We start from the raw sequence: 25571 nt of genomic DNA on the forward strand, positions 1-25571 counted from the left end.
TGGCTTTTTTTTTTTTTTTAGGGTGATGGGCATTTATGCCTTTGTATAGCAAATAATGTAAACAAAAGAGCAGATCTGCACTGCTATTACTACCTCCTCTATGTCCTGACTAGCTCCCTGATGCAGCAGATGCTTTGGCTGCTGCTGCTGGTATGCTACAGAAGCCTATTCAGCTTCCCTTTGCAGCCTGCCCTGTCCCCTGATTCACCAGGAGATACGGTTAGCTGTGCCTGCAGATTAGACTTTTCTCTCCCTCCCCCTGCGAGACCTCTGTGTGCTTTGACGTCATGTGTGCTCCTTTCAGTTGCCATAGCAGCCCCATTCCCCAAGCTCCCTGCCTGTCTCCTCTGGTAGGTTCCACAATGGTACAGCCAGCATCACGCTGCACAATGGTTTCCAGGCAGTGAAAGAGCGTGATTCAGCAAGCCACTCTTTTTTTCCTCTCTTTTATTTCATTATTATCAGATATTTTGCCTCCCCTTTTTCTGTTCTGCTCTATCATCTCCCCCAGGCTTCTAGTTAATTCTTTAACGGAAAACGGTGATTTACCTCGAATCCAACTGCCCATCTTTTTTATTTTTTATTATTTTTATAAATAGCCCATCTTATCTCGGCATTGTTTGGAATGTGATTTTAAAAATACCACCTAAAGTCGCAGTTTGGGGGAAAGGTTTCTGGACGAGGAGAATAGCTCGCAAGCACGGAATGGTAGGTGGTTGATGCTAATATTCTATGACTAACTGCTTTTGCAGGGTGGGGTGATGAATATTGATTGCTGTTTAAAAAAAAAAATAAATGGGAGAGAGAGACAGGTTAATGAAGTAAACTGCTAACCAAACAAGAAGGCTGCAGCTGTACATTTTGTGGCCAGAGAACCACCGTTCTCTTGTGTTTAGGTGTGCATGAGCTTTTCTGTTTGGGTGCTTTAGGTGACCAGTGGTTGTGAGAGCAGTGCAGAGGCACATCATGGACAGGAGTGTGATAGTGTTTTACCAGCTGGCTCATGTAAACAGTAGTGTTTCACTCAGCCTCATAACCTATAACACTGCTTGGGGGCTTTTGGGGGAAGGAGGTGTCTTGGCTTGCTATTCAGTAGAAATGAGTACATTACTTGGGTTACATAGTCCATACAGAGCCATATAAAATTTGAATTTATAAAAATAAAGAAGAGAGAATAATGGTAAACTAGGAGATCCAGAGGACAGAAGTCTTGGCCTTTTGCAAAGTGGTTGAATGACAAAAAAAGAAAAAAACTGTGTATGGGGAGAAGTGAGTGTTTTTGATAAACTGTGTTGGATGTGGAGATGGGAGTTGTTTATAAGAAAGTGGTCTTTTAAGGTAATCATCACTCTTCTGCATTACTCTCTTGGTCTTCCAGAACCACCAAGAGCTTTTAGAAGAAGCGTTTACAGCGTCCTACAGCCAGTTATTTTGCAAAAGAGAATTAACAGTCTGTAGATACTGCAGTGAAATCAATGTTGCTTTGCAGGGAAATCCTCTGGCAGAAAAGCTACAGGAAGAAATGTTGGTTTTGTTTTTTACTGCAGAGAGGTCTTATCAGAAATAATACGAATTTGACTTGGATAATTAAGTGTTACAGCATTGTTTAATAAGCAGGCGGTGCTTCCAGTGAACCATGACAGGCATGGTTCACACCATTCATGTACTGAGTGACTGTAAGCTTGTTTACATGGGCTCTTTTTGCTGCATAGCTTCATGACATCCTCAGTGCAGCTTTCCCCTCCTCTGACATGTTCACTGTGAGTTTTGCCAGAGATTTGTTTAAAGGTAGACCAACACTATATGAAAATACAGATTTTGAAGAAAATTATGGCATAGCGTAGAATTTTTTTTAGGAGGAAAATGCAAATTAGGATATTGTAGATGATCATGAGAAGCCTGAAATCAGCTTGCTGGAGGACACAGAGCTTGTCCTGCAAGGCCAGCTTCAGAAAAAGAGAAAGGTTAAGATAGGATGGTGTTGGCACTGCACAGGACCGTTTCTTTGCCCACGTACAAGCTGTCTTTGGTTCCCGTGCCTTGGGGAAAGTGGAGTGCACCAAACCTCTGATATTTTAACCCTCTGTCAGAATGCTGCTCTGTAGTCACTAGCCAGGGGGACACTCTGGAGTACTGTTTTCTTCTGTGGGGCTTCTGCCGTGTGCTCACTCTTCCTGCCAAGAAAGACGTCACAGAAATACCTTTTCGACTGGTTCAAATAAGGACTTTTTCTTTTAGGGATGCATATGTGAATGACAAAGGTGTTTTGACCTCAGCCATTAAACAATATTCTTTCTCTCTCATTCTCAGTAAACTGCACTCTTGAGCACTGCTCTCTCCTGCTGTTTGAAAATATGTAGAATTTGTCAGGGTCCTGTTGTAATTATGATGAGTATTAAAATTACAGGGATGAGGGCAAAATTTGCTTAATGTGAAAAATAAGTTGCCTTCAGCTGCCTGTCTGCCTGCCTGCTTGATATTAGAAAATGTTCCTCTCATTTTTGGAAATCTATATGTGCACTGCAAGGGCTTTTTATGAGCTAGACCTTGGGGATGAGTGTTTTCTTGTAGTTTCTTCTTTTTTTTTTTCCCTCCACTGTCAGTGGTTGTCATGTTTACAGATATTATTTAGAGATTTGATAGTACTGGATCAATAATTACGAGAAAAAATATTTTCCAGCGTTACAGTACCAGATCTAGCTTGTGAAAGCAAAGGGAGAGCTATTAAAATTTCCCTATCATTGTATCATGGTACTGGAGATTGTCATAAAGCTCACTTGTAGTTTGCAGTCCCTTGCAAAACTTGTGCAATTTAAGGGAGGGCTAAAGCAGGGCCAAAGGAGAAGGGTTTAGCATTGCTTTGGCAGATGACACTGTAATTTTATTAAGATTTGGAAGGCAGAAAAGCTGCATTTAGAGAAAGGTCCCCAGCTTTAAAATTGGTTATCACTTAAACTGTTGTTCAGTAGAAGCAACCCGGTTCTTTGGACAATTCCTTAACAACAGAAAATATCACCAGCTTGTTGATAAATATTCAAAACAAAGAAAGTGGGGTTTTGGGTGTTTTGTTTTGTTTTGTTTTGGGTTTTTTTATGTCAAGCTTTATATACCCGTAGCCCCTGCTATTCCACTGGTTGCATTTTGAGTTTATAATATCACTACTAGAAATCATGACCTAAAAGCATAGTGATTGCAGTATTACCACAGTTGCTGCTGTGTTGTGTCATCAGGAGAAAACAAGAGAGACTTCACTGGAGCACAATACTGAATATAAATGTAACCTGTCTTCCAATTCTGATATTTTGCTAACCTTTTCTATGATTCTTGCATGCTTACTGTTTTGAAGGCCACTTGCAAGAAAAATTAACCCTCATAAAAGGGCACCAGTTAAAAGAAAAAATGCTGCATTTGCTGTTATTTATTTATTTATTGCAGCACCATCTATGGAGGCAAACATAAGGAAAACAAGTCTTTCACAGAACAAAAAAAAACCCAAAACCCTCAAGTAACCATCTAAAACTGATGGTCTGAAAAGGAAAGCAACATAACAACTTCAATGAGTGTGAAATACCAGGTGTTAGGGCTATATTACCTTACTCTTAAGCTGTGATAGTGAGATTAAAGTATAGATCAAAAGCAGTACAGGGGATGGGACAGAATTTAATGGTCTCCGGTCCACTGTTTGCAAAAGTTACACAGCTTTCCTTGAGCTGTTATACTGTGTTTTAGCCCGATAATCATAGCTTTTTTAGCAAGATTTAGAATCAGCCTTGTTGGGTTGTTAGAAGAAAAGGACGGGAGTTTGAAGTCCTTATACTTTCCAGTCTTGTTTGTTTGTTATATAGTGAGATTTCTATAAAGGATTTGGTACATGAACTCACTAGTGGCAGTGAGTTCTCATCAGCTTCTTCTCTACAGAAGGGATGTGAAGTCATGAGCTTTTATGTATCCTTGGGATATCCCTGGCTATACCTGGAGCATATGACAAGAGTCTGAGCCCTTGTTACATCAAGAAAAAGAAAAAGCAGCTGTTGTATTTTTAGGCTTCCAAGTTTTTCTTCTGCCCAAGTTAAGAAAGAAGTTGATGACCACATAAGTTCAGACTCTCGTTCCCATCACAGTAGTGACATGGGAAATTTTGGGTGTTTTAGTCTCCCAGGGCTGCTGTCAGCTTTTTACATTGTAATAAACAGTACAAGTTGGAGGTCCAGAAGAGCCTTCCATTCAGGTCAATAGCTGCTTCACCAGGATTCTACACTAAGAGGTCAAATAACCCAGGAAATTAGGGACTGCTATTTGAAGTGGGATTTCAGGGTGCCTGAACATGTGCAACTCTTGCCGCATTTCAGTGAAGTGTAGTGGGCCCTCTCTGGTTAAGCAGTTGCTTTCTCATAAGGATTTTAAATCTTCTATACTTAGTACAAAGTTTTACTTCTCTTCTGAGCTATTTGAAAACATGTTGTGAAACGGTGGTAAGAAAATGTTGCCTAATATTAGTCACCGAATTTTGTCCAGTACTTAGGACACCAGAGTGGCACATGCTTGATTGTTCCTCCTTCACTGTCTTAATACCACATTTTCTTAACTGCAAGCACCTTTTCAGTTGAACATATTTTGTCACGTTTTGGTTTTTGTTTTTAAGAGGATGTTAATTTGATAAACAACAGGAAGTCACAGGCCTTTTATGAATGTATATATCCTTAGCGCAATTTTTAAAGCTGTTCATAACGTTGCGAGTCGAATTTCATTTCGATCCCCCAGGTATTAATGACTGTGTATAAATTTCCATCTGTTATAGTGAAAGTTTGTGTGCTCTTCCGTATTCCAAAGACAAATTTGCAGGATCTGACCTGAAAAAGATAGGATAGCAACAAAAATAATTATTATAGAAGTTTTATGATTTTTAGAGCTATCTGTTGCAATTTGAGCAGTCTAGAACATGAGTTCTTGTGCCTGCCTTGTTTTTTATCATGTTTCTTTTTTTCGTTGGGAAAATAACTGTGACACCTCTCTCCCATTTAAACAACACTTTGTTCTGCATTATTTTCTATCTCTAGCTGTTCTTCTTTGTATGGAAGAAGGAAAATTTATGGTACAAATACTACCTGTAACTGTATGCATTATGGTGCTATCGGAGGAAAATCTTAAGTCTTTGTTATATGATGTCCAAATACTGACATTCCGGGCTTTCTTTACTTAACTTTTTCTGTGTCTATGAGACTTGAAAAATAAACCCTAAATGTTTTTCCTCTTCTTTTTTTTTGTGCTTAGGGCTAGTATTAGAAACCTGTACCAGCAGCAGGCCAGACTCAAATATCAGCTATGGCAATCCATGCATGAAGTTGATGTGTTTGAACTATTTCCTATAGATGAGACATAGCACATGCTGTGGTGAGTCAACAATGTATTATTTTATTAAATGATACTCTTTGGCAAAAAATTATAGGGCTTAATGCCAAAGTGCATGCTGATTTTTTAAAAATTATTATTATTTTATTTTATTGGGAGTGGAACATTAAAATTATGACTTCTAATAATTTTTAGTACACATGAGCATAGTGCTCTCATACATATTTCTGTGAAGTGTATCGTTTCTTCATTGTACAAGTAGTTATCAGATGGAGCACATGGGGAATATGGTTTGGATAAAAGTGTGAAGATAATGAAATAATAAAAAGCAAAATCCTGCACACGCAGTGTTCTGGGCCGGATATATTCACTATTTTACACCAATTTTTGTAATTAATGTTTTGTCTCTTTGGTTTGGGGTGGGGGAGAGAAAAGGATGTTTTACTTCTCTTTGAGATGACTAAAGAAGACTGTGAGGAATCCTGACTGAATTTTTGAACATATATCTCTTTAATCTTGGACAGGAAAATTAATTTTGAGAATAGTGATGAAAAGGAAATATCCTTTTAAAAAATACTCTGTAGCTTTAACTACATGTAAGTCAACTAACAATTTCAATGCATATTTCTTGCATAATAAGTAATTTTGATCCTGGTAATTTCTTTGAGATGGCTTTGTATCTTTGGGAGATGAGGAACTGTTTTTAGATGTCCTATGTAATCATGACAGAATTATTGTGAAATCTTGTAACTCTTGAAGATAACCAATTTTCTGTTCAAAACAAGATTATATTGGTTTTGTTCCTTAATACTACCTAGATGTTTGTCAGCTTCAGACACCATGACCAACATAAACTGCAAGCAAACAGCTTTAAAAATAAGCCACAGATCCAAGCTGATCTGTTGACTTCAAGCAGATCTTGTGTGATGTGGCCTTTACCAGTGGCCAGTGTCAAAATTTATTTCTGTCGCTATTGTACAAATAAGGTGTAGATCCAGGTCACTTAAATGTTTCTACTGTTTCGTTAGAAGACAGAACTCTGTAGGTCAGGCAGGGTTGGAAACACACAGTACGTACTGACTGGTGGGCAGTAGTGATTATGGCTAATGTAACAGTAATGAAATGAGTGCTCTGATGGAACTTGGTAGAGCTGCTGAAAAAACTTGAACAGGTGTCAGTTAAATCAAATTGACTCTACTCTGGAGTGAAATGAGAGAGAACGTAGCAGAAAGCCTACTAGTCCCGTTGAAAGAATCTGCATTCTGTTGAAACCTAAGGGGTTTCCGAAGGAGAGAAACCATAAATTGGAGATGAGTAGTGATTTGTGGCATGAAGAGTCCCAGTCTGGATACTCGTATCCTTGACTTGTGGACATCCAGTGGAAGCAAAACATTTATGTAGAACTTAAAACCCTCCCTGTGTTGCTCCTATGATATTTTTAACTTCTTATAGCTTTTAAGGCCTACTGTATTTGTCCTAAGGCAATTCTTGACAGACCATATCTTGGTTTAGTATGTGGACTCTAAAAACTGTGACACTTAATCTTTCTTATATGAATAGTTCGGGGTGAGTTTTGAATTCATGATGAAGCCCAAAACCATACAACCATTTTTTAATATTTTAAAATTTCTATGTTTAAGAGCACACAGGTAACCTTCTAGTTGTGGATAATAAGATTTGTAAATAAACTGGCAACAGCGAAGTATTTATGGTAGTTGATAGTGTTGAGCAAATCAAGGGTTTTGTTAACATGTCCATAATGAAGAGTAGCTAAAGAAAAGTTGCACAAAATTTTTATGGTGTTGTGGACACGTTAATACGATTAGCCCATAGTTGTGGCAGTTCAGTTTCTCTCACCATTAACATTTTTAAAATTGCTTGTATGTAGAAAAATCTCTTTGAAGAAGCTAGGTGAGAATAATCCCTACTCTTAGCAACTTTACATTTAGTAATATATGCAGTTCTAATCTTGGAATACAATGACACTGCTGTCTACAAGCAGCGTGACTTGATCATTTGTCCCTCAGGTCACCAAGATGTCTTTGTCCTAACGTTGTAGCTATTGATATTGCTGTGTGGTATTTGAAACATGCACCAATAGCTCCATTCAGTGTACTTCATCTCTGAGTTCAATGCACATCTAAGTCATGTCCTCCAGCTTCCTTCTTCACAATTTAGATTTTAGGATGGGTAATCAGTACAAATGGCAGGTTTTCAGAAGCAGTATATGATATGAATTAAAAGAACTCAAAGATGTCATAGGTGGAGAGCTTTCCTCCCAACTGACATAATTTTATCAGACAAAAATAGTTACACATTTTCAATGGAAATTAAGGAATTCAAGGTCTTGTTATGAAGCTACAGTTCCACAGAAAATGCCTGTAGGTGTCTTCAGGCATATAATATAATCCTTTACCATGTATTTAAAGTTTTAGGGAATTAAAAAAATACTCATACAGTCCTGTAAACATAAGTGGAGCAAATACAATTTGGAATTTGGGGCCTTGATGTGCAAATGCTTATGCTTTCTGTGCAGACTCCAGTTAATATTGGTTGTTAAGGTATACAAATCACTTTGAATGTACAACTGTATTTTGCATTCAGCCATTTCTGTTCATGAAAATGCAAGCTTTACAGCAGTGGAACTTGTATGTGAAATCAGAAGCAAGGTCTAAAACTTAGCATATAACTGTCAAAGTTAAATTAACTGTCAATCAACTTTTTAAAATGGTCTGGAAAAGTAGCATCTGGAGAATAAAAATACCAATATTAAGCACAAAAAAGAGCAGCTAATGAAAAAACTTAGGATATTTTGTTTAACATGAAGATAAGTTTAGTGCTATGGGTGATGGGAGTTTTGTAAAGCTGAGTTAGTAATTTTGGTAGAAATCATGTGAGAGGCTTTGATATAACTATGCAGATGAACAAAGCACCTGGGATAAAGTTGGAGGTTTATTTTGGTGTGGTTTTCCTGGTTTTTTTTGTTGGTTGTTTTTTTTTTAGCATTTATATAAAGATCCTTAAATGTTTCTTGTTTAGAGAGTCTTGTCTTGGTATCTTGCAACTTGCATATTTTTATGAAACATTATGTTGGTTTCTCTTGTGTTCATCCCTGTTTAAGTGCTAAGTGCACAAGAGAAAATTTAAACTCCATCTAGGCAAGTATAGCTCCGGTGAGTTCAGTACAGTTATACCAGACTTGTATCAGAGGAGCTCAGACCACAATTTTCTCTGAGAAACCTGTGTTCTGCTCCTTTGCCTTCAATAGAAAAAGCCTATTTACATTAAAGTTGCTGCATATGATACATGTAAAAATTTATTATCTGTTATTGATGGTGGCATTTGATGGTGACAATATTGATACAATAATCAATATTTTTCCCATTTGAGAATTGTTGCCTTAGCATATTTCCAAATGCTATTTGACATGTGATCAACTACATACAAAGGTTTTCCAGAAGTGATCTTTAAATGTCAACACTTTAAGTGTTCACCTTCCGAACTCCTCAAGGAGGCTGGATTTTTTTCCAGAAAGCACTGAGATCTTCACTTTGAATTACAGGCTTTTCAGTGGAACCACTCAGTCAACTTTTAGTTTAATAAACGTCACTGGAAATGTCCATAAAAGGGAATTTCCCTGCCTTTGCATTTCTTCTTGTTTATTTTATTTTTATTTGATGGTTTTTGAGTGTTTTGGTGTTTTTTTTGTCTCTTCAGAATATTGTTTTGCAGGATGTTTTTACTCCCTTTTAAAATCAGATAGCATTCTTTTTTATGCTGTTACTTCTCATTCTGATATATATCCTTCACCCTTGGTTTGTCTTTACTGATCCCTTCAGCCTTTAAGATTAGTATTTTAATAAAACGATACTAAAATGTAGCATTGTCAACTCTTTTGGTGTTTGGGTTTTTTAATGCTCTAGGCTCAGTGTCACATACATATGAGAAACTATGAGTTTTCTTTTAATAAAAAGTAGGCTTTTTGTCCTTATTTTTGAAAAAAATGAAGCTGGAGTCTGTGAAATCTTGAGACTTCAAAAGTGTGTAACACTCCCACCAAAATTTTTCCCTAGCAGTACCTCAGAATTTTGGGAGCATATGACATGGTTCTTAGATGTTTGGTCTTGATACTTTTTAAAAATTATTTTTAAAGTTAGTTGGAGAGTGAAGATTTGCTGTCGTTCTGAATGCTTGTAAATAAATGGACATAGCTCTGTGCTGTACCCATGTCTATTCCTCCAGTAGCCTAGATTGGTGTAGGAAAAGTCAAGCTATTTGCACATTTAGAGAGTGAAAATGAAATTATTCTAAAAATTTCAAGTGCAGATATCTGTCTATGGGGGATCTCCAGCTATTTAATTTCACTTTGAAATACTGTTGGATCAAATGCTTTTATTCTGCCATATGTCAGTCTGTGCTTATTTAAAAGGAATGAACTTACCTTACAAACTTAGTACTTCCCTGCATCAGGTGTGACCTGTGAATGTAGCACATAGAATATTTGTGTCTGTTGTGTTGTATTTTTTGAGTTGCTGGTGGAAAAAAATAACTCTGTGCCACCTGGCAAGCTAGTTCAGTATTTGGCAGGCTCCCCTCCCAACCTCATGGAAAACATCCAGGGCTATTGCAGTAGAATATGGGAGTAGAATGTCAGACAAATATCTTCTGAATCTTTGAGTAATTTTTCAGTGTGCTCCCTATGAGTTGTATTAAAATAATTTGAATAGCCTGCAGAAGAATAAATGGAAATGCCAAATCAATAACAAAAAACACAGAGAATGGTGCCAGCGGAAGGGTGGAAAAGAGACCAAGACAGCAGTAAATTCAGCGATCTTAATGGGTATGGCAAACGAACCCATGCTATATAAAGTGGTGGGAAGTATCTTGTAACCACATGGGGAAATATTTTTCCTGCTTCCTCTTCTAAACTTGTCAGTGTTGTGTGTTGACTCTGTGCCTATTTCTTTGTGTACTGTACTTAGCAAAAGAGCCTTATTACAATCTGTCAACAGGAGCAGAACCTGAACGTACTGTGTAATACTGTCAGCTTTTCCTCTGCTCACCTTCTCTCAGCTGTTGTGTGTATCAGAAAGAATGGGCAGCATTAACTGTGAGTGAAGAGTTACAGCTCTTGTGGAGAGAAGCATCCGCAGTACTGACAGTGTCAGCGATCACATTCAGGTTCATTGCACTAGGCTTTACCTCAAGTTGTTCCAAGGCAGCAGTATGCAGGCATCAGGTTAGCTGCTTTAAGCTCCTGGGGCAGTCATTTCCTAGATATAAAAAAAGGAGTAAAACAAGCGAGAGAGATACATACAGGGTTATCAATGCAATGCAGCAAGTATGATGTTAATGTCATGATCCTTCTCTCTTAACTGTTGTGTATTGGGATAGAGCGTGGCAGACGTGTGAAAGGACAAAGGCAAATATGGATAATGGAGGACTATCCAGAAGGGTTAGGTTATCCAGAGGTTATTTAAGCTGTACATCCACAGCCTTATCTACAGCACTTGGAGTATCCTTGTTGCTTTGGATGAGGACCGGTGCGCAGTAGCAGGTTGGAAAGAAGAGAGAGAACCTTGCAGGCATGGTGCAGTACTTGTGTGTTCTTAATACGCTCTGAATTGCTGGCAAAATTAAGAACAGCAATTCACCTGTGATGAGTTTGAGACATGGAATTATTAAATAGGCATTCTTGATCTGCTGGGTTGGATAGCTCTGGCTTTGTTTTATAAAAATCAGAATTGTTCAGGTTTACAGTTTTCAGTCACTATAAAGAAGATTAAGAATATAAGAACAGCCAGTAGTTTCACAGGAAAAATCCATCTAGCAAAAACTTCTGTCCTCAGTGGCCATTAGCTAAATACTTGGTGAAGAAAAGTGAGAACAAGATAAGCAATCATTAATGTTTCTCTTGCTGTGTTCTCCCATATTCTAGAAGTCAGATTTTTTAAACAGAAATAGTTTCTTTGTGTTAAAAATTCTGTTTTCTAACTCAATATTTTCTGCTCATTTTGTGTTTTATGACCTCTTTTCTAGGTGCTCAATATGAAGAAGTAGTTCTGGCTGTATTGCAAATGCTGTTTTGGGTGGTTTTCTTTTTTTGTTTAAAGTGATGTCAGGTGTAGATATTAGGACTATCTCAGAAGAAAAAAAAAATATTCTTGTGTGAACTCACTGTAAGACTGCTGGGTCTTTGAAAGTACCACGGAGATATAATAGCATCTCGATAAGAAGTTCTGATTCATGGCAGATAAGCAATCATTGCTAAAGCTAATGTTTATAGAGCAGACTCTGGAGTAATTTATTGTGGATGTAGCTTTGTGTTAACACAGCTACTATCCCACGCTAGTTCATCTAGATCAATGCAACATATGATACAGAGACTTCCTAATCTGCTTCCTTATTGTCTTTGTTTCCAGAAAAATGTAACACCAGTTGGGTATTGAGCTGGGAGGGTTACTTTCCTTGGAGCAGTGTGTAGGGTGGGCTGAGCAGGTGTCAGTGCTCTCTGTTCTGGCCTGCCAATGCTGCATGGAGGGGGAGAAGGATTGGAGAGTTTTCTTGCTTTTTAAACTGTTAAGATAGAAATAGAGCACACAAGAGAGGGAGGAATTAGTTACCCTGTGTTTCATAGAGTGGACATGAAGGTTTTTCTTGGTTGCACAGCAGAACCAGATCACATAATGACTTATAATGGTATTCAAATGTTCCTGTCCCTCTACTCTCAAAGCAAATTTGTCTCTGAACCTAAGTGGTTACTGTTGTTGGGTTTTCACCATTTAACTTCACTGATTCATACTTAGTTCAAATACTGTGTATATAATTTACCTCAAAAAAGTCAGAGTGAGTGTTTAAAGATTGACTCATATCCTTAAAAAGGAACATTAAAGAAAAAAAAAAAAAAGGCAAGCAAAAAAGAAAAATACATTTTAATGCTTTTCTTGAAACTAAAAAACCCTCCAAATCCTCTCTGAGCTGTTCCTGGAAAAGATCTGCATGACTTAAATGTGCATCATAATGCTACTTAAATGCCTGCATTAATTTTATGTTAGATTTCAGTCATCAGTGTGTAGATAGATGTTTTTATGGAATTATGAATGCTTGAGTTGCTGTTGTACTTAAAATTAATTTCATTATCTGTCAAACTGCATAAAAAGAATCTGGTGGATGTCTTCCATGACAGAATAACATCAAAAAAATACCTACATGTTTGTACAGATGGCAATGATCTATAAATCCTTTCATAAAAACAGTGATTTCAAGGTAGTATATACTCTTCAGTCTAACAAACCTGTAGTACAATTCTCTGCTTTTCTTTTGAGGATCTGAAAAAATAAAGACAAGAATACCTGGTTGCTTTTTTAGGTACCTGTGGCAATTGTTAGTTGAGCTTACATGCATAGGCTCAAATCTATATAATTACACGGATTGCAGTAAGAACGGGACAATTTACACCAGCTGAGATTTGCATTCTGTAGGTTTGATTTAACGTTACTTTTCAAGTTGCACTAGGTTTGCAGAAAATTACTTCTCTGATTTGGTGGACGCTGAGTTTCTGGACCACAGACTTTCCTTCCACTTCACCCAAGCTTCATTTCTGAGCTCTTATGTGTCATTAATGTGGAAAAAAATATATCTGGCTGTCAACGTTACATGCGGCTGAAACTGCCATATGTGAAGCAGCATTGTCAAAACTGAAGTATTCAAAAGTCTTAAGTGAAATGTGCAGACTCAGAAGATGTTTGATTTTCATTTTCTGAGCTTGTAGTCTACCTTTGGGTCTCATTGTTAACGTTTTCTCTGAAAAATAAGTGGTGTAAAAACCTAAGATAAGCTCCAGGAAGCAAACCAACTAAGGAAAATTACAGCAAAAGGGTTTGGTGTCAGCAGTTGTGGGATAAATTTTGCAGCTAATGTTGTTGGAATCAGTTATGTGTGGGTCAACTGCTCACCATTCTTACCAGGTAGAATCTGACTTGGGAAATACTTCTTTTTTTTAATAAATAAAAAATAAACAAATAAATAAATAAATATTTTAAATAGTTGTCAAGATTCCCCCCCAAGAGCTATCAGAAGTTAAAATTATAAAATTAAATACAGTTCTTTCCATATAAGGAAGCTTTCTGACACATTTTATTGTATCTTGAAGGTGGGCAGTTGGAAGGAGAATTTGCCATGGGTTGCATCTCCCACAATCAGTTTAGATGCACATTGCTGCAAATCTTTTTCAACTTGAAACTTAGTATGGACTTGGTTAGTTGGCTCAAGAGTTTGTTCATCTGAATGATCTGGACACCACATAGTCCACACCAGTTAACCAATGAAGTAGAACTTGGTGGGGTCATGGAAACAGGACGGACAAAGACAATCTAGATGCATCCCTTGTGCTGTGCAGGGTTTTTTTAATAGTTCTGAGGCTATCAGGCTACTCTTTCATTAGTTGTTTCTTCTTTTTCATCAATGAATGAAAGAAACTTGGCTCAAATTTTGAATGCTATCAGAAGCATAGGCTTTTTGACATGAGATTCTGGTGACATTAATGAAAAGAAGATAAAGCCACATGTCACTCTCATCCTTTTTCTTAAACCCCTTTTGCAGTAGTGATGAACGTCTCATACTGTCCCATGTATTTGTCAGTGATACTGTTATCTGAGCTAGTTATGCTGCAGCTTTTCTTAAGGGTTTAGCTAATACACAGGACCAGAATATCTTCTTCATGAATCCAAAGTTTCTTACTGAAGAGAACTGCAAAGAAGAGAGCTATAATCAAGTTAGGCTTTAGTGGCCTTCAAATAACAGCTCAGTCATGGTATCCAAGATTTCAGAGTAAATGTATGTCAGGTCCACCTGAATTGCTAATCCTTTCACAAGTACTACTTTTTTTTCCCTCTGTAAGACTACTTCTGGACTAATGATTAATTTATATGTAAGCTCTGTATAACACAACTGGTAAATATCAGAATAGATCAAAGCAGACTTTGAGCTGATTCAAGCTAGAATTACTTGGATGTTTTCAGAGGTGCAATGTTGAATTGTGTCAGGAGAGAACATGATCCAATGGTGAAGGTAGATGCTTCTTTAACGGGGTGAAGGCAATAGTGGCAGTTTTAAAAATGACAATATTATATATAAAATTACTTCATAGAGACAATTGAGCACATAAGCAGTAGCCCATCATACATGACAATGATTTGATTTTTTTTTTTAAATAGGAAGGAGAGAAAAACGTTAAATAATATATTCTAAATCTTCTGTCAGGATTTGACTGTCATCAATAAAGTTCAAATTGGGATGTAAGTAGTGATCACTAAAATAAGTTTGAACTCTGACCTCACACCTGGAAATACCATAGAGAACCTTTCTAGTGCTCAGTGAGCAGCTTTTAATCATCTGCAAGCATAACTGAGTTTAATTAGCAAGTCTACTTTTCTCTGGTGAGAGAGAATTCCACCTGGAGTACTGCATCCAACTCAGGAGCCCTCAGTACAAGACAGACATGGACTTGTTGAAGCAGGTCCCAAGGAGGCCACAAAAATGATCAGATGGATGGAACACCTCTCCTGTGAGGACAGGCTGAGAGAACTGAAATTGTTTAGCCTGGAAAAGAGAAGGCTCTGGGGAGACCTTATAGAGGCCTTCCTGTACTTAAAGGGAAAGTAAGAAAGATGAAGATAAACTTTTTAGTAGGGTCTGCAGCAATAGGACAGGGATTAATGGTTTTAAACTAAAGGAGAATAGATTCAGACTAGATATAAGGAAGACATTTTTTATGAGGGTAGTGAACCACTGGGACAAGTTGCCCAGAGAAACAAACTGGAAACACTGAAGGTCAGTTTGGATGGGGCTTTGAACAACACCGTCTAGCGGAAGATGTCCCTGCTCATTGCAGGGGGGTTGGACTAGGTGGCCTTTAAAAGTCCCTTCCAACCCAAACCATCTTATGATTCTATGAGATCGACATGGCTAAGTAGATAAACTAGGTACAAACGATTATCCCTGAAGTAGGACTCTGCTATTTCACAGCAGTTGTCTTTGTTGAGCTACCTCACTAGCAGCTGCATGCTTATGCCCTTCTCCCGTAATGCCTTGTACAGAGCTTTTGTCATCAAGCCTCAGACTTTTGTTACCTGACCTGCTGGGTTACAAATCTCGGTTGAAGCTTCTGATCTTGCAGAGTTACTTCTATTCCACTGCCTACTCTGTTTCTTGCTGCTCTAGATAAACGCTGCTGCTTTGCCTACTGTCTGCAATTTAAGCACTTGTATTAAAATACACATAGTTTTCACAACTAATGCAGTTCTTTTACATGCTATTTAGTTGTTTTATTCTAATGTCTTTCACCTTTTTTCCAAGATACTCTTTTTGCATGGTAAGGGTGAAAGGTAGAATCTTAGATAATGGTGAAGCACAAATACTAGACATAGTTGTCTTAGCCTTCTGTACATTTTTATAGCTGTAAACTTTTCTTCACTTACTTATCTATATCTTTTTAACAGAAGTGTCTTCTAAATATACTTCAGAGAGATGAAGGGAAAAAAAGCAACCCCGAAAGAGAGAATATGTGACCTTTCTACTCATTACCTAAACTCCTTTACTTTCTGCAGAAGTCAGCAGAATTCTTGGTTTTGATCCCATTCAGAGCTCTTGGGAGGGGTGAAGAGGAGGAAGCTTTCTTTTTTATTTCAGTCATCAGGAGTACCAATATTTTGCCTCAGAACTTGTTTCTGAAATAAATTCCAGAATCAAGTTATTCTTACTGTTGTGCCTTACTGATAAAACCTTTCTACCTCCTCTGCTGCTGTCTTGCACCCATCATGTCTGTTCCTTTCCAGTGTCTGCACTTTCCTCTCAGAATGAGTTGCTTTTTAGTTTCATCCTTTGCTGGTTCTATGTTAGAAACTGTCCCTGAAAAGGTTTAGTGGATATTTCCAAAACCAGATGCTCAAAGTAATACTGAGTGGAATGCTCTGAAGAACAGCAGCCTGATTTTGGGTTAGATCTGCAGGCTCGTGTTGTGGCCAGTGGAGCTCAAGGTGATAAGTATGATGTTAAACACTTTAAAGAAAATTAAATTAATTCTTCAACATAATACCATGAAAATTTGCCTCCATGAGGAAAATTCAGATTCACGATACAGAGCAAAGTTCAGACTAGCAAGTTTATAATTTGAAAACCTTGGCTGTAATGAGACCGTCTAGTAGCCATTCTGGAAATGAAACAAAATTCCTTGCCTAAGAGGCTCCTTTATTCAATCAGTAAATCGTTAATTTATTGCATAGCATAATCTGTGAAAGATTATGAATTTTTTCTTGCCTTTGTCCAGTCCAGAAATCAGTAACCATTTCAGTTATTTCAGTGGGCACCATGTCTCTGGCTGGGTAACAGAGATAACAAAAACGCAGTGTACCTGTGTTTTGCATGATTTCTTTTGCTGATTTCCCCCCCCCCCCAATATGAGGCACTTGCTTTTGACACTTCAGATTTATGCTGTTATTTATTTTCAATCCTTATGTTCTAATGCAAAGCTTCAACTTGGAGTTAAGAGTTTTCTGAGGGAGAGTGTATCATAAATGCTTTCTGTTTGTCCATGAAATGAATGTCTCTGTCCTCCAGGAATTTTGTATTCTAGCACTGAGCTGCAGTTTGGAAAGACTGAGTATCGCTGCTCCAAAGCATATGTAAAGATAACCAGCAGGCTCAACAGCTAGCTGAAGGAAGAATGGGGATAGATGTAGCAAGGTTGAGGCAGAATAAGATTTAAACAAAATAAGACTTAAATTTAACAATGCTGTTATGTTGGATTTATATCTGTTAAATCATTGCAGTTAATGCACATGAAGAGGTTTGTAACGTTGATTACAGCTAAACCCATGGAGAGCTTTTTCATGTTGATTACACCTCCACCTGATATGGTTTACAGTAGCTTTGATGAATATATAATTAGCCATACCCCCCCAAATTTTAATTTATATTCATGGTGAACAGTATTGGTGTATCTCCTGGTAGATTTTATGGTTGAACATTAATAGAACTTTCTGCTCTTTATTGCCATGTATGAAAATAAAAAATGGTGTCAAGAGAGATCTAAGCCATTATTTAATCTTCAATACTGAGTAATACTGCAGACGGATAATGTGAAAATCATGTCTAGAGTCACTTTACTCCTATAGTAAAAAGAAATATTTTGGTTCAAAGCTGCTGCTAGGCTAGTAAGTCATCAGAATGAATAAGTTTTTCAATATAGTTTTGTTATTATGAGTTTATGTTAAATATTGCTCTGTAATAAGTGATGCAAGCAGCATTTTCTTTCAGTTAGGGTGAGGGGCCGAGATACATCTGCCTACTTATCAAAATGCTGCCATTAAATTGCTCAAACGTACCATCAGAGAATGGTGTTGCTTTGATATTACACTTCTTTTCTGGCACTTAGTGCTTATACTCAGTATCTTTTTTTTTCACATTAAATATCAGCCTTTTAATGATGGCAAAAAAAAAAAAAAAAAAAAAAAAGCCAAGCCAAACCCAAGTTATGCAGGGTTTTATTGTTATTTCCTTTTGTGAGATATAAAATGCAGTAAATTTGTGGAATACTAAGCTATTTCCTCAGGACAAAAAATTTGACCTTTTTGTGCATGTGGTGTTTTGCACTATTTTCCGTGATATAGAATTTAATGGCTTAATTCACTAGCACAATTCATCATCAGCGTTTCTTATTTGCATTGACTTGTCAGTCCTGTGTTTTCCAATAAATAGAACATAGAATAGTAAATCATAGCTGACTTTTAAGACTTAAAATTAAGTCAGTGAATTAATTGATTTGTCCTTGCATATGATATGTTTGTTTGCAAAGTACCATGTCTGGTATTGTAATGTAACCCCAGGAATAAAAACGAGAAAAGGAAGCTGGTGCAGAGCGAAGATAATGGGTGACCACTTTTACATGGTGGCTCTTGGAGTCCAGGACAGGGTAGTTTTGATGCTCTAAGTGACATACTTTAATTTTTTTTCAGGAGACTTTCGTATAGTCAGTGAGGTTTTGTTAAACATTTGATAAGTCCAGCTGACAAGTATGCTGTGCTTGTAGAACCAGGGGTCTAGAAACATGGAGGACAATGTAAAGGGTGTTGGTGTAAGAGGACAGAAAAAGCCTGCTGCTAGCGTGTTATTAAGCCTTTGTCATTGAAGTTGTTTAGTAGGACAAGCTAGTGCCATGGGAAAATCTGCCAATGGAACCAAGTACAATTACTTATCAGCATTTGAAATATTATTCAAATTATGACTTTGAGCTGTTAACAAAGTTTGGAGTAGGGAAGCAGAAGTAGGCGTCTGACACTGTTCACGGTTCAAAATCAGCAAAACCTTTGCCTTTGACAAAGTTGTCTGGAAGATGGGGAACGTGCCAGGAGAACATTGTGGCTGCATGCAGGAAGGAAGAGCAAGCAACCCAGTGAATAACCTTGTGGCTCTCGTAAGTAGCTACTCTTGGAATATCACCGGGGGGAGGTGACAAGGTGCAGCTGCAAAAAGAACCAGGCACAGTTGGGTTCTCAATTACAATTTTTCGTGGTCATGTCTGCAGCAGCACTCCGCTATAACTGTGACATCATAAGTATTCACTAGTCTGTCAGAGACCTCTTGGTACTAAAGCTTTACTGTCACAACTGTCCTTATTTTGCTTTTGCCTAGAAGGCATCAAGGCCATTTTGTCAAATCATTTAGACGGATTTACTCTCCCATCTTTCCATTTTCCCTTGCCCATCTGGTGCTTGGGGAGGGATGTTGCGGTTGTCATGTGAGGTGATGCTCCAAGAGCAGTGCAGAGGGGAGGGGTTAGTGGTGACAATCTGCTGTGTGCTTGTTCCAGGGCAAGGTCCAGCCATACCTCAGTGCCACTGCATCTCATGACCATGGCAAACAGGATTCTCTTGGTTTTACCGACAGTTTTCTTACTGCTGTGTAAATCTAGAGAGCTGTATTTCCTTTCAAACCTTGATTTTTAAGTTTACAGACTTTAATTTAGACGAAATCTTCCTGTTGTCATCAGGGAAGAATGAATGACTCCTTCAGTTTTGCTCAGATCCTGTTGATACAGACATTTGGCTTGGGTTAATGTTGGATGACAACTGTTCATGCATCTCTTTATCTCAAGACAGAAGTTTTGCTGGATATCAATTTTGATTTTGTTTTTTTGTTGCTTCACACACTGCCTCCCCACACCCCTCCCCAGCATGAAGCGTTTCTTTTCATTTGATTATTTCTGAAAACCACCGTTGCCTTCTCAAAGAGACACTAATACTGGGCAGGGAGTAGCATAAACAAGCAACTGTAGAGGAGCCTGTTTAAAGACCTTAACTGTAGTGTTAAATATCCTCTTTTTGAAAGGTCTATGAGCAGTGCGTCATTTAGACAGACTTTATGGCTGTTTACCTCCTCTGATGAGCCTCTGAAGTACAAGCAGGTGGTAGGCCAGGGGGCAATAGAGTGAGATAGTTGGCTTTTCTGTTTATCGTCTGAAAATGAGCCTGGAGTTCTGTCTTTATTTGCATACATTGTATAAGTGACAGAGTTTAAGCTCATAGATCATGTCTGCAGAAGATTTGGGAGTGAGAATTTGAAGAGATATTTGTTTTGACAAGTATGTTATGTCAGGTAAAAGGAAGTTATTTTGCTTAATTCTTGCCTTACAAAAACTGTACTATCTTCAGTGTCATATACTTTTATAAGTCCTAAATTGTCTTCTAAGCAAGCCACTTAAAGGATTTTGTATTGTTATTTGATTAAAGGAAGAGCTGTATTGTCTAGGATTTATGTATAACATTGCAAGAGAATCTTACTACAAATTTTATGTTATCTTGGTAACTTGATAAATTGATCTTGGTAAATTAACCTATTTTCCAGGTTAGGAGTTGTGCCAGTGACAATCACATGCATAGGTTAAATTAGTATATAGCAGGCAAAATAGTTTTGTATGGAGGCTATTTTTTGAAATCAAGTCTGCAGTGATGGCATGCCACCAAGTAAGATAGTGAGTATTGTTTCTTGATTGATTAGACACTAAATCTAATTTGCATGTTGCCTCTTCTTAGCTTTAATGTGGAAAACAAATGTAGGATTTAGAAAACTGAGGATTAACGATAACAAGATGCATATAAAATCATCTTGTACTGTTTCAAGAGCAAGTGAGCAATTGCCGTTTTGCTATTCAGAGTTAATATTTCTAATACGCTTATGTTAACAGTTTCATAATTAAGCTTCACTTAAAATTGCAATAATAATTTCCTTTTCCATTCAAGCATAACAAAGCACCTAAACAAGCATTAATAAACCTAGTATCAACTTTGAAAAATAAATATTACTGCCCCTATTTTACAGCTGGGTAAACATAATTGAGAATAAGGGATTTGCTCTGGTGACAGATACTGTGAAGTGTAGCTCCTGAACACTCCTCCAACTGTGCGGACCATAGTGGTAAAGTGCAGATAGCTAGTAGGTCCTTAAATATTAAGGTTGAATAACAAAAAATGAGCTCAATGGTGTTTAATGTAGATGGAAACACTAAGTAACATGCATTGTGGCAGAAAGCATGGGTCTGAGATTTTGAGGGAAAAAACAAGAACTTGGTGTTTTGGTTGATCTGTCTTATTTTCTGATGTCTTCTACTCAGTAGTTTCTTTTCTGAACAGGCTTTTGTGCCCTTCTGACACATAAATGTAGACCCTTGAACTTGAGCTGTGTCAAGGCCCAAGACAGGCATGTAGATCTGCAGTGCATCCCCCTCTGGGAGGACAGAGGTCTCCTCTCTGTGCTCTCTGCTCCCGCGGAAGCTAAGAGCCAAGGAGCACGGCCTGTAGTGGATGACTGTCCTGGTTTCGGCCAAGATAGAGTTGACTTTCCTTGGGCTGGGAGGAAGCAGAGCTGGAAAGCCGGGTCTGGATTGATCATGGGAGTATTCCATATCATGTGACGTCACGTTCAGTATATAACAGAGGTGCGTTCTCTCTCATTTCCAGTTCTGGTCAGTGCGGCGGGATCTTTGGTGTGGTTGGGTTCGCTGCTGGGGGTGGGCTGCATACTGGTTACTGGTGTATTACCATATGGGCTTCCTATTGTTACTGTTGTTTTGTTACTATTACTAAACTAGGGCTTTCTTATTCAACCTACAAATTCTTTTTTTATTTGTCCCTCCACTATTTTATGGGGGGTGGGGTGGGGGAATAACTGGCGGCGTGATGATTGGCTACCGGTTGAGTTCAAACCACAACAATGACCACAAAAGCAATTCTTGAGCCTTTGCTAGCCAAAGCATCATGGTCCATCTGTTATTTCACAGCTCACCTCTTCAGGCAGGAATACCCAGAACCTTTGCTGGGACACAGCACTTTGATCCAGCCCTTGACAAAACACTCAGCCCAAGCTGGATTTGAAGGACCTCATGTATTCTCTCAGCTCCTCAAGTTATTTTCATTTTTTATGAGCAAAGATTTTGTATGTAACCTCTCCACAACGTTTTTCTGTGCTTGAGGCATATGTCACTGAGAAGGGTGTAAACAAGAAAACAAAGCAGTCTAATATCAGTGGCATGTTAGCACAGGGAAAACTTTCTATTGGGAAGTAGATAGGTGGACCTCATCAGGATGCATTTAATGAATTAAAAAACCTAACAGAGTAAAATTGCTGGATAAATAAAAGCTGGCCTTGCATGTTTTGGGGGTTTTTAGCATAAATTCACAGGAAAAATATATAACCTGCCACTTCCAGAAACATATCCTAACCTGTACCACAGCAGGAACTGCAGAATAAATAATTACAGATTCCTCAATGGAAGGCATGTCACAGCAGGCAAGAAATAGAAAACCTTCCTTCCTTCAGAAGAAAACAATTATATCACACAGTGAGAAAGTAGGAGGAAAAAAAAAAAAAAAAAGAAAAAAACTGGAATCAAACCAACAGAGATAGTGATGAAGCCACCTGGAAATTGAAAGCCCACCTCTTGGAGAGAGGAAGAATTTCAGTGTGGCCAAAGACTGCTGATGTCTTCTGACTTAAATTACACTCTGGTGTTACTTTATCCATGTTTTCCACAAGTGTTATCACAGTATTTACATAGCATGTTCTAAATTCACAAATACAGAAATCAATGTCATTCACACTGAACAACAGCTTACATCCCTGTGGCTGAAAAGGCACTTCCCCATATAAACAGCCTGTACATTGTTGTATAGTATATATAAATCTGCCTATATTTATTGTAAATACAAGACTACAAATTTATAGGTGAAACATTTTGACATGACTGAGAAAGCTTTATTTCCTGACAGGTAGTTTAGATGTGAGAACATAAGGTGTTTTTGACAAGTATTTAACTTTCATGTGCATTAGGACTTCAGGTACTTACTATATCTAAGCAGCATTTGGCCTTGAATCAATAATTAAATAGAATTTGTTTGCTCAAAGATGAGGAAACCAACTGTACCGTGGGCTGCATCAAGAGAAGTATAACCAGGAGGTCGAGGGAGGGGATTCTCCCCCTCTACTTCACTCTTATGAGACCTCCCCTGTAGTGCTGTGTCCAGCTCTGGGGGCACCAACATCAGAAGGAGACAAACATGCTCGAGCGGGGCCAGAGGAGACCACAAAGATGCTCGGGGGGCTGGAGCACCCCCTGTGAGGACAGGGTGAGAGAATTGGGGGTGTTCAGCTGGAGAAGAGAAGGCTCTGGGGAGACCTTAGAGTGGCCTTCCAGTACTTAAAGGGACTACAGGAAAGATGGTGAGGAACTCTTTATTAGGGAACATAGTGATAGGTAAAGGAGTAATGGTTTTAAATTGAAAGAGGGTATATTTAGATTAGATATGGAAGAGATTCTTTGCTGTGAGACACTGGCACAGGTTGCCCAGAGAAGCTGTGGCTGCCCCCTCCCTGGAAGGGTTCGAGGCCAGGCTGGACGGGGCTTTGGGCAACCTGGGCTAGTGGAAGGTGTCCCTGCCCGTGGCAGAGGGACGGGAACTAGATGATCCTTTCCAATCAGTCTATGATTATTAGTCTGCAGTTAATTTTTAAATTTTGATTTGGGAAAGAACAGTATCCATCAACGAATTTTTGTTATGGAAAAAAGTATTCAGCCTGCATCCTAGTCTTACTGGCTGCTTTACTGTTGCTGTCAACAGCATTTCTGGATGCAGTACTACCCACAGGACTAAAAATAGAAAGAGCTCAATTCACCAGGATAATTGTATGCATGCTTAATTTTAAGTAACCGAATCATCCTAACAAATCGAACTTTAAGCAGTTGAATGGTGCCTTAATCATACTATTCAGGATACATTAGGTCTGAATGAAGAAAAACATAGTTACAACACAGTAAAAAAAAAAAAAGTTTCCACAGACAGAAATCACAGTTTTCTCTCCAGTATATGTCTTTGATAACCTCCCACATGCACAGTTGTATTTACATCATATTTTTCTTCAACCCTAGCAATATCAGCATGTTTGTTGGCTAAAGCTTGTACTTTCTAACTGTCATTGCTTCCCAATATTACAGACCAAGAGTGAAATAAAAGGCGTAAGTCTGAAACAGAGCTCTCATTATTAGATACCAGACAGCTATAATCCCATCTGTGTAGATCTACAGCCAGGATCTAGGTCATGTGAAACACTCCCTCCCGCCAACCAGAAGCCCTGTAATGATTATTCATGATTAATTTTAAAGAGAGCACTGCAATATACTGCTAAGTGAATCTATTCACATTTTTAGAATCCCTCCCACTGAACAGCATTTCAAGCAGCCATTATTATAACAGTCCTGACAACTCCCTGATTAGTTCTCATCCATGTGTGTCAGGTATTATTAACATGTAACTGGTCAGACCACAATCTTTACTACTCTCTGACTCCCTCTCTCCATGCAGTGCACAAGTGAAGCTGTCACGTGTCATACTCTCAAGCTGGAATGCATAGCCTATTTCCACTTGTTGATTTGTTTACTGACAATTCTTATGTAAAGTGCATCTCTAAAGATGGTGATACGATGGTGGTGGCAGTTTTAATTGATGGTGCAAATGTCAGTTCTTGTTTCTGCTGTTCTTTAAATAAGTGTGCTACGTATATGTCACATAGTACAGTGTTAGGTTTTTCCTGTTCACGTAGCCCTGATACTCTGCTGATGTCTCAATTTGCTGTGACTAGTGCTGGGCACCAGTGGCCATTACGTGTAGGCACAGTCTTCAATGTAGAAGGTGACTTGGCTCTCCTGTCAGGAATATTTGTCCTGCTCTTCCTGGTTGCTAAGCTCTTGCCATGTAGCGGTTGCTGCAGTGGTCAAATCAGGTTTCATCTGGCATACTCTGTAATTGAATCTTCTGAAACACTCTTTACAATTTCAGATTTAGAAATGGCTTCGAATTCACTGGATGGGTTCTGTCAGATAAGAGTAGGTGTTCCATGCACTTGTTTTCTTTCATCACAAACTAGATTTTACCTGGACTGACCTTAAAATTTTCTGCTTGGGCCTTTGCCATCTTTAGCTTCAGACTTTGCCTGAACTGATGCTCTTACCATGTCATCAGTTATTACATGAATGCTGGCAACACCTTCAGGTTTTTCTGTGTTCATTAGCAAAAACACTTTGTCAGCTGCTTTGATTGCCAAAAATAAATAAATGGAAACCTTTCTCCGCCCCCACCCCTTCAAACTACGTGGTTCAGACAGCTGATTATCTGATCTGATTTGTTAGTATCTGTACGGATTACTAAGTATGTTTTTAGCAATTTGATTGTACTGAATGTCTGGTATGAGGACTGAGGAATGCTGTATGGGGATAGCTTTGTTAAGATGTCAGAAATCAAGGTGGATCATATTCTTGCTATGTTTCTCTCAAGTTTTTGTCAGGCTATCATCCTAGAGAGTGGCTTTGCTTCAGCTGTGAGTCCCTCCTTTTACCAGATGTGAGCACACAGCTCCCTACATCTATCATGGCAAAGAACACATCCACATGTGATAGTGGTGACTTGGCAATTGATGTTTTGGTTAGGCTTATTCAAAAACTCTTGTACTTCATCAAAAATTTTGGATATCGTGTAATCAGCTCTTTTTTGATGTTGTGCATCTTTGTTTATAGTAAGCTTATAATACATGCTAGCTTTAGTCTTAGATATTTATCCAGTTGATGTTAAAATATAAGTGGGGAGAAGAGTGGCCTTCCTCTTGATTATCATTTCTAA

General features: G+C 38.2%; 1 protein-coding gene across 7 annotated transcripts in view; it reads left to right on the plus strand.

Moving 5' to 3' along the window:
• Positions 1–329: 329 nt before the first annotated feature.
• The window catches only part of MAPK10 (mitogen-activated protein kinase 10), a 181066-nt gene continuing 155824 nt past the window's right edge, over positions 330–25571 (plus strand). For 6 of the 7 annotated variants that reach the window (XM_026848083.1, XM_026848084.1, XM_026848087.1 and 3 more), the window contains exons 1-2: positions 330–708; positions 5272–5391. The gene's annotated coding sequence lies outside the window, so the exon portion shown is untranslated. The remainder of the gene's footprint in view (positions 709–5271; positions 5392–25571) is intronic. The other variant, XM_026848089.1, reaches the window with a different exon arrangement.

The sequence above is a fragment of the Athene cunicularia genome (assembly GCF_003259725.1).
Source record: "Athene cunicularia isolate RWA chromosome 4 unlocalized genomic scaffold, athCun1 chr4_part2, whole genome shotgun sequence".
NCBI classification, from domain to species: domain Eukaryota; kingdom Metazoa; phylum Chordata; class Aves; order Strigiformes; family Strigidae; genus Athene; species Athene cunicularia.